Source organism: Terrapene carolina, unplaced genomic scaffold (assembly GCF_002925995.2).
Source record: "Terrapene carolina triunguis isolate 2854851 unplaced genomic scaffold, T_m_triunguis-2.0 Scaffold62, whole genome shotgun sequence".
Lineage (NCBI taxonomy): Eukaryota > Metazoa > Chordata > Testudines > Emydidae > Terrapene > Terrapene triunguis.
Window position 1 is genome coordinate 52733416 of NW_020664413.1, and position 12229 is coordinate 52745644.

At 45.6% G+C, this 12229-nt stretch overlaps 1 protein-coding gene across 1 annotated transcript in view; it reads left to right on the forward strand.

Moving 5' to 3' along the window:
• Positions 1-7495: 7495 nt before the first annotated feature.
• SLC39A10 (solute carrier family 39 member 10) overlaps positions 7496-12229 on the forward strand; it is a 62794-nt gene continuing 58060 nt past the window's right edge. The window contains exon 1 of the mRNA XM_029910592.1: positions 7496-7568. The gene's annotated coding sequence lies outside the window, so the exon portion shown is untranslated. The remainder of the gene's footprint in view (positions 7569-12229) is intronic.

Below are 12229 nucleotides of genomic sequence, written 5' to 3' on the forward strand. Positions count from 1 at the left end.
TGCCAGGACAGCTCCATTGAGATCAATGAGTTATAGAGGTGTCAAACTGCAATGGTGATATAGGCCCCTCATTTCTCTAATCTCTCCCACACTCCGGCTGCTCATCTAGCTCTGGCCTTATCCCTGTCTTTCTACATAATCTCATTGCTGTTGGTTCCTGTCTCTCTCCCCAGTTTAGCAGCCCTTCATTTGATTTCAAGCTGAAATTATCATTGTTCTCTTTAGTTTATCACTCTTAATGTCTCTCGCCGTCTGGCATTCTTAAACTCTAACTATTCTCTAACCTGCAAAGTGTTTTGTGATATTTTACATGAGGAAATGCTATGCAAAACAGTGATCTAGGGTGACAGTTTTAATTAAAGATTAGGGAAATGGGGCTGTGCCCTAACACTGATTATCTTGATAATCCTCTATGATCTCTTTTGTTTATTTCTTACAGAGCTTAGTCTCTAGTAGGCCTTTCTTTTATGGGGAGCTATACAGAGTTACAGTAGGAATATATGGAAAAAATGTAGGAATGTTAGAATGCTTCACGGGGTCTCAACATTTCAGGGCTATATCCAAACAGCTTTGGTAATGGACACTTGGTTCCTCTACATTCCCGCAGAATGGTGCTTCAGGTAGCAACTCAGCCTGGATATACATTCATCATCTTTCTACAGATGATGAAAGTGCAGTCTTTCCATAAAGTTCCTCTCTGAGCTGCAAAAATAGATGGCACCCTGGGAGCAAGTGTTTCATAAGTCAAAAAACCCATGCCTCCCACCGATCTACATCTGCTCAACTATTACCCTAGGTAGAAATAAATAGTTACATTTAAGCAACTCTTCAGGGGACAAATCCTGAGCTACATATTCAGCCTTTACCAAGCCAAACACTCAGTGACTCCTGGATCCATCCTGCTCCTCCTGAGCTCACTAGGAGATTTTCCATTGACTTCAGATTCAGTTGCACTGGCAGCAGAGTGAAAACAAAAGCCCTCATTCTCTTCTGTGTTCTTGCAAGCAGAGGAGAGCCTATACCCAGGGAATGTGCCATGGATAAGCAATGTCTCCTCTCTTCCCCTGCAAAAGTCCCTCCTGGGCTTAAAGTCTCAGACATTATTTCCCGGAGCCCCGATGACCCCTCCTCCCCCCATTTGGGGCTCTGGGTTTCAGCTGTGGGGCAGGGCTGGGGCTCCTGTAGGTTTGAAAATATTTACCAGCGTTCTGCTCTGGACTGCTTCAGCTGAATTTAAGCCCTGCGTCCCCCCCAAAGTTCAGCATCAATTGTAAAGAGATGGGGGGTCAGGGGGGCACAGCTGTGCTCTACCACATTCTCCAACTCTAAAGCCACAGGACATACTGTGTGTTATTGCGAAGAGTCCATATTAGCTAATGCTGCTTCTCCTTCCCAACATGGTACTCTTGAGGTGGGTTTTAGGGGTAGCCAGTAACTAGGGAAGCAGCGGCAGCACAGTTCCCAGCTGCCCACAATAGAAGAATTGCATGAGTTGAAATTTTGCCATTTTACTTACACATTATATAACAAGGGTGGAGGCAACATGGGACTTAGCTCCAGGGGCACAGTTAAGAGTTTTAGAAAAGCTGTGCTTCTATTACTCAGTAAAGGATGAATGATTTAATTATATATAAAGGCTACCAATTGCCAGTTAAGTTTGCAAGGACCAACTTGTAGGAATCTAGCATTCATAGTCTAACCACTCTAGATTTTGCCCATTTATGCCTTCCAACGAATCTACAGTTTCTCAGTTTAAAGGACAGAATCAATAAAACTTTGTATTCATACCCTCTTCTCAAATACAATAAAGTTACTCAGCATATAAACAGATTAGGTTAGAAGACAACATTTCCTTTCCACAGAGGAATCACTCCAGTTTGCTTTCAAAGTACATTTCTAGAACTCTCATGTAATTTCCAGTCTGCCCTATCCAACTAGCTAACACAGCCTTGGCCCAGCAGAAAATATCCAGTAACTATTGACACAGAGCTACTGATGCATTCAGAACTCCTACTGACATCAGTGCAGAAGTGGGCCTTGTGAGTGTCTTATCACATCACGTCCTGCATGGAGTCCAGTCCAGTGAGGTGTTCAGTGCTCACAATTCCCATTGATTTCTGGGCACTGATTGGTTGGGCACTTAAAAAGAAAAGATGCTGATGGGAGGCCTCATCCTGCTCCCACTGTCATCAATGGCGGGGGGTTGCCATTGACTTAAATGGGATCAAGGTCAGGCTGATTTTTATATATAGATGGTGTAAACTTTTATTGATCTATGCATGCCATTTTATGTTCACATGGATGTAATCAGAATGGGAAGCCAACAGAGCAGAAACTTCTCATTAGGGAGATTGAAGAAAAATCCTAATTATTAGAATGTTCCAAAACTGAACCTAGAAGGTACCCACATGTATCTGAACCCTACCTTTTCTCGTTTGTCATTAGAAGTTAGTCTTAAAATGAAAAGGTATGAGAATATGCATAAACTGTAAAGAAATAGGCACACTAGGTGACAACAGCCAGGCACTAGTCATATAAACTTGCCATAGTTGTGCAGGAAACCTCCTAAAGAAGTTGCTTTTGTAACTTTTGTGACTGTTTTTTTCCTCTATGCACAAAGAGGAAAAACAGGTACTTTCCATATAGATTTACTTTGTATTAGATTTAGGGGAGACTAAACAAATGTGTGTGAGAGAAATTTGGGTGTGGGTCTCTTTTGTCATTCTTGAATCCTGTGACAGTCCTGTTACTAACATAAGTTGTCTCCCAAAGTCCAATAAAAGAAAATTTGTAGTTACATTAGGCAAATGGGATCTGAAAAACGAGAAGAAAATAATTTAACAGAATAAAGTTAGCACAGTGAGAAGATTTCTGTTCATATACTACGTCTAATCCCACTTACAAATAACGGCTAGCCCTGGAAACTCAAACTGGGTTCTTTCCAGCTTGCATATAGCAAGGGCTCTGTAGCACAAATTAGTTCCTCAGTTACACCTGTGTAACCTTAAATCTTCACTGGAGTTTGCACAGGAAACTGATTGGAACATAGTAAATAACTCTGCTGAGGAACAAAATAGAATACAATCTGAAGCTCACTCGGTTTAGCAGGGCTAATAGGAGTAAAAAGTAGCAAAAACTTAATTTTGTCACTATAGTGAACTGATCTGACTCTGAATACGCATGGGGAGTAACTTGTTGAAGGTGTCACTTTTACATAATCACTTTTAAGAGTAGAATTTCACTTAAAAACTGATCACCAATAACCCTACTACCTCTGAGGCTCACAACAGTATCTGGGTAATTCCCAAACAGGTCACCAGACACAGTTCTGTGTATGGCTCGCTCTAACTCTATCCCCATCACTGCTCATTTCCTTGATGGACCCTAGACTGAAAGTTTACAACCACTTGTGCAAGTGGTCAAACTTCACGCTAGAGATTATACACCCTGAAAGCCTCCCACCTATATGAAAATGTTTAAGGGGACTCCCTACCTACTCTGTGTCCAATGTCCTCTCCCAGCATCATTCCCACCGTGTACATTGTCAGAGTGTGCATCACACTGCCACAGTGAATGTTAGAAAGTGTAAATAAAACAACAGACCAAATACAGATACAGCAGAAAATACATAGAAAGAAAACTGGAAATCTTGTACCAGAACAGCATATTTCAGCTACAGGCCAGAAAATTATTCAGTAGGGAAGGGGGAATGCTTTATATGCTATCCTCTGCTACGCTACTGATCAGCTATTGTCTACTTACTTTTGAGCCAAAGCTTTTTAACAACACTTTCTCATGTTCAAGCATTTTATCAAATTTCTCTTCATGCTTGGCCAGTGTGGCTTGAGAAGGCTACAGAAGTGTTACCCATGTTTATTCTTTTCCTTGAGCTTAAACCTGCCAGATGACGTCTCTATGAAACTCTCTAGCGTAGGCGCCATCTTCTCCCGGCGCCGGTGAATGCTCGACACCCCCCCTAGCTCCACCCCAATTCCACCCCCTCCCTGCCCCTATTGGACTCCTTCCCCAAATCCCCGCCCCGCCTCCTGCCCTGAGCGCACTGCTTTCCCGCTCTTCCCTCCTCCCCCCCACAGCTTGTTACGCCGCAAAACAGCTGTCATCCTCATTGAATCCAGGAAGTCTGGGATACGTTTACATGTGACTATATACAAGAAAAATTAGTTTCCTTATAGTGAGGTAGTTACCTAGTAACTAAAAATCCAATCTTTATCAATCAAATCCAGTACAAAACTACATTGATTTATGAAGACTGGAGTTTTAGTTAATGAACACATTCGTTATAAGATATGTAGCTGAATTAAATTTCTTCCTACTACTCTATGTCTGCTGACAATGCCATTTCCAGTTTCAGTCCAAAGTGTGGCATCTCTTGCTTTTAAAATAGCTGTTTGGGACTGAAGCTGCTTTGAATTCAGTTAAAACAGCACTTTTTGAAAAGATCTTTCTAGTGTGTAATGGTTGTGAACAGACTAGAAAGTTTCTTTTCAAGCCACTTAGTTATGGTTCAGGATGAACCAAGCTGCTTTAAAGGTGGCATATGCTTTAGCCAAACAACAACTGAGCTCAATAAGGGTTAAGTGGGTAAAACTGAATGACCTGTGACATACAGGAGGTCAGACTAAATGATTTAATGGTCCCTTCTGGCCTTAAAAGCTATGAATACATGTTTCAACCCCTTACTGTGATGGCAGTCAGACTAGTATAAAGGTGCTGGTTTAGTGTAAATTTATGTGGGGTAAATTTATGACACTATACTATACCAGTATAGACTGACACCTTTATATCAGTATAAATACCTCCACAGGGAGTTGCACCAATTTAATACATCAGTTTCTAAACTGCTAATTCAGTACAAAAACTGGTTACAGACCACCCCTTAACCATGAAAGGACCTGTCCACATTTGGTATATTTGTTTCAATTTACCTAATAGGCTTTGACCTGTCATGATTTTTACTTGTCCTTTTTTTTTTAAATGCTTGCTGACCTAGACTTTAACTGGAAAAGCAATCAGACCCAGACAAAAAAATGCAATCACATACACATTGCAAATACTGAGTTATTGCCCAGTAACAAATTCTAATGTCAGGTAGCAGATATAGGACTCCATTCTGCATTCCCTACTGTCAATGGGAATTTTGGATACAGACGGAATATGGGACTAGGCCTGTAAAACAGCTTAATATCTATGCAAAATTTAAACTAAATTTTCACTAAAGGACCAAATATTCTGCTGGTGTAAAAGGGCAAAACTTAAGTCTACGGAGCTGTACAACTGTACACCAGCAAACAAGAGAGCGTGATGGAGAGAGTTGCCGTGAGAGGCGCAGATTAAGGTAGTAGCCCTGTGCTGTGGTTTGAACAGATCATGTCAAACCAATCTGATAGCTTTCTTCGATAGGATAACGAGTCTTGTGGATAAGGGAGAAGCTGTGGATGTGGTATACCTAGACTTTAGTAAGGCATTTGATACGGTCTCGCACGATATTCTTATCGACAAACTAGGCAAATACAATTTAGATGGGGCTACTATAAGGTGGGTGCATAACTGGCTGGATAACCGTACTCAGAGAGTTGTTATTAATGGTTCCCAATCCTGCTGGAAAGGCATAACGAGTGGGGTTCCGCAGGGGTCTGTTTTGGGACCGGCTCTGTTCAATATCTTCATTAACGACTTAGATATTGGCATAGAAAGTACGCTTATTAAGTTTGCGGATGATACCAAACTGGGAGGGATTGCAACTGCTTTGGAGGACAGGGTCATAATTCAAAATGATCTGGACAAATTGGAGATAGGTTTGAGTTAAACAGAATGAAGTTTAACAAAGAAAAATGCAAAGTGCTCCACTTAGGAAGAAAAAATCAGTTTCACACATACAGAATGGGAAGAGACTGTCTAGGAAGGAGTACGGCAGAAAGGGATCTAGGGGTTATAGTGGACCACAAGCTAAATATGAGTCAACAGTGTGATGCTGTTGCAAAAAAAGCAAACATGATTCTGGGATGTATTAACAGGTGTGTTGTTAGCAAGACACGTGAAGTCATTCTTCCGCTCTACTCTGCTCTGGTTAGGCCTCAGCTGGAGTATTGTGTCCAGTTCTGGGCACCGCATTTCAAGAAAGATGTGGAGAAATTGGAAAGGGTCCAGAGAAGAGCAACAAGAATGATTAAAGGTCTGGAGAACATGACCTATGAAGGAAGGCTGAAAGAATTGGGTTTGTTTAGTTTGGAAAAGAGAAGACTGAGAGGGGACATGATAGCAGTTTTCAGGTATCTAAAAGGGTGTCATAAGGAGGAGGGAGAAAACTTGTTCACCTTAGTCTTTGAGGATAGAACAAGAAGCAATGGGCTTAAACTGCAGCAAGGGAGGTCTAGGTTGGACATTAGGAAAAAGTTCCTAACTGTCAGGGTGGTTAAACACTGGAATAAATTGCCTAGGGAGGTTGTGGAATCTCCGTCTCTGGAGATATTTATCTAACCTACTCTTAAATGTCTATCAGGGATGGTCTAGACAGTATTTGGTCCTGCCATGCGGGCAGGGGACTGGACTCGATGACCTCTCGAGGTCCCTTCCAGTCCTAGAATCTATGAATCTATGAACTGGTCTCCAGTAAAACCTGTAGAGCGGGTAACACGGTTCTCCTCTCCAAAGTACAGAAAAGCAGACGTTGCACCTGTTTAATTTAAATGGGTTGAACAACTGCTGGAGCTCAACTACCGCTGCCTTTGCCAGTTTAAGAACAGCCCTTTCGGGTCGGGTCGGGTCGCACCCCACCCCTGGCCGGGGTAAGGCCCAGTCGCTCTAGGCCAGCTTGAAAGCGATCTGCGCCTGAGCGACCCAGCGGCCGGCACCACTTCACCAACCCGAGCTCGCTGAACCAGGGCTGCAGCCCCGGCGTCACCGAAACCCCCGCCCAGGGGCAAAGCCTCCCGCTGGCCCGGGGCAGGTGCGGCCTAGCGACGCTCCGTCCCGCTCTCGCGCCATTTCGCGCGGTGCCCATCACCGTGGCGCCTCTGCCCAACCCCAGCGTCCCTCCTGTGGGCAACGGTGCCCGGGTACGATCACCCCCCCCCCGGCTGTACAGGGACTGCGGGTCCCGCTCCCCTCCGGGGCCGCGCGGGAGCGGGGGTCACGCGCGCCCTACCCCGGGGGCCACTGCACAGACGCCGTCCGCAGCAGGCGCGCCCACACCGCACAGGGCAGCGCAGCATCCGGTGGAGCTGCCCGACTGCGCATGCGCCTCTTCCTCCGGAGTAACCTGGCAATGAGCTCAGCAGCCCCGGGAGGGAGGGGCAGAGACTAGAAGAGGTTGTGCTACGCCGTTTACGTAGAAGGGGGCGGGGGGAAGCCCGCATTGGCTAGGCTGAGCCACCAAGGTGGTGGCTTAGCCTATGCGCATGGTTCGTAGCGGTGTGCGTGCAGAGCGCGGCTGGCACGGCGTAAGTGTGTTTGGTGAATGGCGTAGCGCGGCGGCCGCTGCGGAGGAGGAGGCGCCCCGGCGGTTTGGTACCGAGCGGAGAGGGAGATGCACACGGCACTCGAGTGAGGTAGCTATAAAACCCCATTTGTTTACATTCCCTCCCCCACACAACCGGCCGGCGCTGCCGGGAAGGCGGCGGCCGGGCCCCGGGCCGGCTGGGGGGCGGGGGCAGCGGCCACCATCCCTGCGCGGGCTGCAGAGCTGCATGTGGGGGGCAGCGAGGCGGCCGCCGCCTCATCACGTGGCGCCGGCGGCGGCCGCAGCAGTGAGACCCCGCCGCCGGGGCCGCCTTAGTGAAGGGGCTGGGGGGGGGGCGGCGCTGCTCCATTGAGTTTGTCCCAAACTGCTTCCGGCCGCAGTGCGGGCTCCCCCCTCCCCCAGTTGCGGCCCGGGCACCCCCGGCCCAGCGCAGCAGTAGCCCGGTAATGGGGGGGGCTCCACACAAGGCCTCTCGCTGGAGGCACCGAGGTAACTGCCCCTATGTCGTGGCCAGGCTGAGCACGGTTTCTCACGGCTGTGAATTGCCACCGGGGGAAGGGCACCAGGCTCAGCTTTGCAAGCTGTAGTGACCAGGGTTGGGGAGGATCCCACGTGGGCCTGAAAGCCCAAGCGCTCTCTGCACACCCCAGAGCAATAAACCCAGCTTCTAGCCAGGGCTGCATGGGGGTGACTGGCATGGGTGGGCCTCTGCCCCTTCCCAGGGGAACAAACGTTTGCTGTTGGCCTCTGGCTTGTATGCCCATTTCATTATGCTCCCAACTCTACAGCCAGGTGTACATTATAAACGTACACCAGTATAGCTGTTTTTCAGGGATGTGGAAAATCCACATCCCTGAGTGTCACATTTATACCAACCAAACCCTGAGTGTAGACAGCACTATGTTGAAGGGAGAGCTTTTCTTGTCGACATAGCTACTGCCTCTTGTGGAGATGGATTAACTACACCAACAGAAGAAGCTTTCCCAACCGCATATAGCATCTTCACTAACATGCTGCAGCTGTGCCAGTGAAATGTTTTAATTGTAGACCTGCCGTAAGTTAGTGTGTATTTTAGGTCTTCCCAACCAGCTGTCATTATGCCTCAGCTGCAGTATGTGCTCTGAAGGACTACACATAGGGTACCTTTCTTAGAATGAGATAGAAGGGAACACTATTTTGGGGTCTGAGTTGGTGAAACTTAGGTAGCATGTCTAGGTCATGTTTATTTGGGGAGCATGATGAAGGTGGGTGGTGCATGCATTTTTGTACTTTTCAGTTTAATATTCTTGGTTTGCTCTGTTATTAGGGAAACTTCTTATCATGAGGTGCATCACAGGTAAATTATGTGTAACCTTGAACAGTGTCAAAAAAGCAAGAGTTAAATGGTACTGTTGGAGGTGACAGATTTCAGAGTAGCAGCCGTGTTAGTCTGTATCCACAAAAAGAACAGGAGTACTTGTGGCACCTTAGAGACTAACAAATTTATTGGAGGTGAGGGAAACTTGGTTGGCCACTGTCACTGAGACAGCTTCCGCAAAATCACCCAGTCACAAGCGGTATACAGGAAAGAAAAATAAGGTTAAGGTGATATAGCAATTAAACACTTATTGCTAGCCTTCCCCCTCACAGGGTCCCGGAGTTGCAGTCCAAGCCTGGGAAGAGCTCTGTGTGGCTTGAAAGCTTGTCTCTTTCACCAACAGGAGTTGGTTCAATAAAAGATACTACCTCACCCACCTCGTGTCTCTAATATTCTGGGACCGACATGGTTACAACTACACTACATACAACTTTTAGAAAATGTTTAGAGGGAGTAAGTGGTTCAGCCTTTTCTTGTCTGTCTTACCATTTTTCAGTGCCTGAACTGGTTCTTCTTGAAGCAGAACTCCCTGATAGTAAATCATGTTGAGATGCTGTGTGGGATACAACTCTTTTAATAGTCTCTTCCCCCCTCCCGCCGCCCCGTGCTTTTTTTGTCTTCTCAGCTCTATCCTTCTCAGCTATTTTGTCTGTGCCGCTTTTTTCTCACCTCTCCCTTCCACAACTCAAAATGCTACTCAAGTTAAGGTAGATACAGTTTTAGCTTCTAACACTACAAACATTTCACACATCTAACCTAAATAACTACTCTTGATTTCCACAGTAGAACACTATGGGCTTGTCTACACCACACAGCTTTTAACGACAAGACTGTCGACACAGCCCTGTCGCTAAATGTCGGCATACTTCCAGTCCCACGAGCAGCATTCGCTTTGTCAGCAGGAGAGCGCTCCTGCCGACAAAGCCGCATTCACACTGCCACTTGCTGCGGCAAAACCTTTATCTTTCCGGGGGGGGGGGGGGGGGGGGGGGAGAAGGGAGCTTTTTTAAGTACCTGTGAAAGACAAAAGTTTTGTTGACAACTTGGCAGTGTAGACAAGCCCTGTGCCATGCTTTTTCCATGTGAGAGCAACAGCCTGAAATCACTGAAAAATATGTATTGAAGGTATCTGGTTAGTGTTTAGAAGTTGAGCACTAGTTGCTCTTTTAACTGACGTAAGTGGTTGAAGGGGAGTGTATGCTTTTTAAATTTAAAAAAATGTTCTTTTGGGGACTACCATGCAGAATAACTAATGTGATACAAGATGATTAAAAATAGATAACATTACATTTGCAAAGGGAATACACTCAATAGACTATCCAAGGAATTTTTTTTATTAATAGGTTCTCTTTTGGAGACCATAAGAGGTTGCCAAAGGAATGGCTTCTAATTTAAAAAGATTTTAATTGTGTATCCTGTGAAAACCGGTTGATTTCTTTTGGGAGGAGGATAAATAAAACACACCACTCTAATCCCCAAAAAGGACTTCTAACTTCTTTTGTGTAATCGTTAGTGTGTGGAATATTGGTCTAAAAGGAATGCTAATGTAAAAAAACTTTCTGAATTAATTAATTCATCCATGAGAATTGCCAAAGAACAAGTGTAGCTGAATGGGTAGGACTTTCTCATTAACAAACTTGTTTTGAAATAGATGTCCTTGTCCAAAATAAATTTTTTAAATATTATTGAATCTTAAGCCTTGTTATTAGAACTTTAATTTTTATTTAGTCTCCTTGGTCAAACTGCAACAACGTACTTTTGGAAGAATGAGTACAAAAGACCCTGAAAACTGTGTATAGATTTGCTGTAAAACTGAGGGTGTGGACCCCTCGGGGTCGCAAGGTTATTACATGGGGGCGTCGAGAGCTGTCAGCCTCCACTCCAAACCCCGCTTTGCCTCCAGCATTTATAATGATGTTAAATATATTAAAAAGTGTTTTTAATTACGGGGGGGTCGCACTCAGAGGCTTGCTATATGTGAAAGGGGTCACTTACAAAAGTTTGAGAACCACTGCTGTAAATCATTATTGTGCCTCTCCCACTAGCTTCTGGAAGGGAGAGTCAGTGGGATTGTTTGCAGGCTGGTGTATCTGGTCCATGGCCAATCTTGGTTAGTAAGGGGTCTGATTAGATTTAGAACTCACTCTTCCCTGTTTACTAGCTGCTGCATTACCCCTCTTATCCCCACCTCTCCATGTCCCAACTTCTCTTTCCTTCTGACCCCCACCTGCTGTAAAGGAGGAACTACTTTCCTCTCTTTTCCCTCCAGCTACTGGAAAAGAATGGTGAGTTTTAGGCTATGGCTACAGCGTATGTCGGCATAATTTATGTCGCTCAGGGGGGTAAATAAACCACCCCGCTGAGTGACATAAGTAACACCGACATAAGTGCTTGTGTGCACAGCGCCTTATTGGCGGGCCAGTATAGCTTCTGCAGTTCACAGAGGTGGTTTTATAATGCCAATGGGAGAGAGTGCTCCCGTTGGTATAGAGCATATTTACCAGATGAGGTGCAGCTGCAGCAGCACTGTATGTGTAGACATGCCCTTAGTCTTTCTCCTGCTATCACTTTTAATGTCTCTGCTGTGGCTCATAGCTTTCAGAGGAGCAGTACCATGACACTGAAGAGAATGAGTGCAGTTTTGCTGCAGCAAAACAAAAGAAACTCTGAAGCTATCTTAGTTTATCTTGTAACTTTCACTCTGCTGCTTCTTGGAAAACCATGAACATAAGTAGAGAGAATTTTCTGCCACTGCTGGGAATTCTTTTGGATGAAGGGAGTGGAGAAAGCAGACTCCCAGAACAATTTGGGAGCAGCAGCAAAGTAAAGCTAACAAGCCCTTGTCAATTTTACTGCTGCTTTTCAGAATTTTTGAGCTATTGTGAATCTAATGAGAAAATCTCCAGGTTCATTCTATAAACTAATAGCTCCACCTACTTCCCAGAGAAAGCTTTTTATTGTCACTGCCTAGTAAATGCATTTTTAGTGTCTATGCTTTAGATCAGTGTTTCCCAAACTTGGGACGCAGCTTGTGTAGGGAAAGCCCTGGCGGGCCGGGCCGGTTTGTTTACCTGCCGCGTACGCAGGTCCGGCCGATGGGAGCTGCTGGAAGTGGCGGCCAGTACATTCCTCGGCCCATGCCGCTTCCAGCAGCTCCCATTGGTCTGGAGCGGCGAACCACGGCCAGTGGGAGCCGCGATTGGCTGGACCTGCGGACGTAGCAGGTAAACAAACCGGCCCAGCCCGCCAGGGGCTTTCCCTTCACAAGGGGCGTCCCAAGTTTGGGAAACACTGCTTTAGATAATATCTGCTGTCTTTTGTATTGACTCTTGTACCTTCTTACCATTAAGCAAAGTAAAAAAAAAAAAAAAAAAAGAAGATTTTAAAGATGT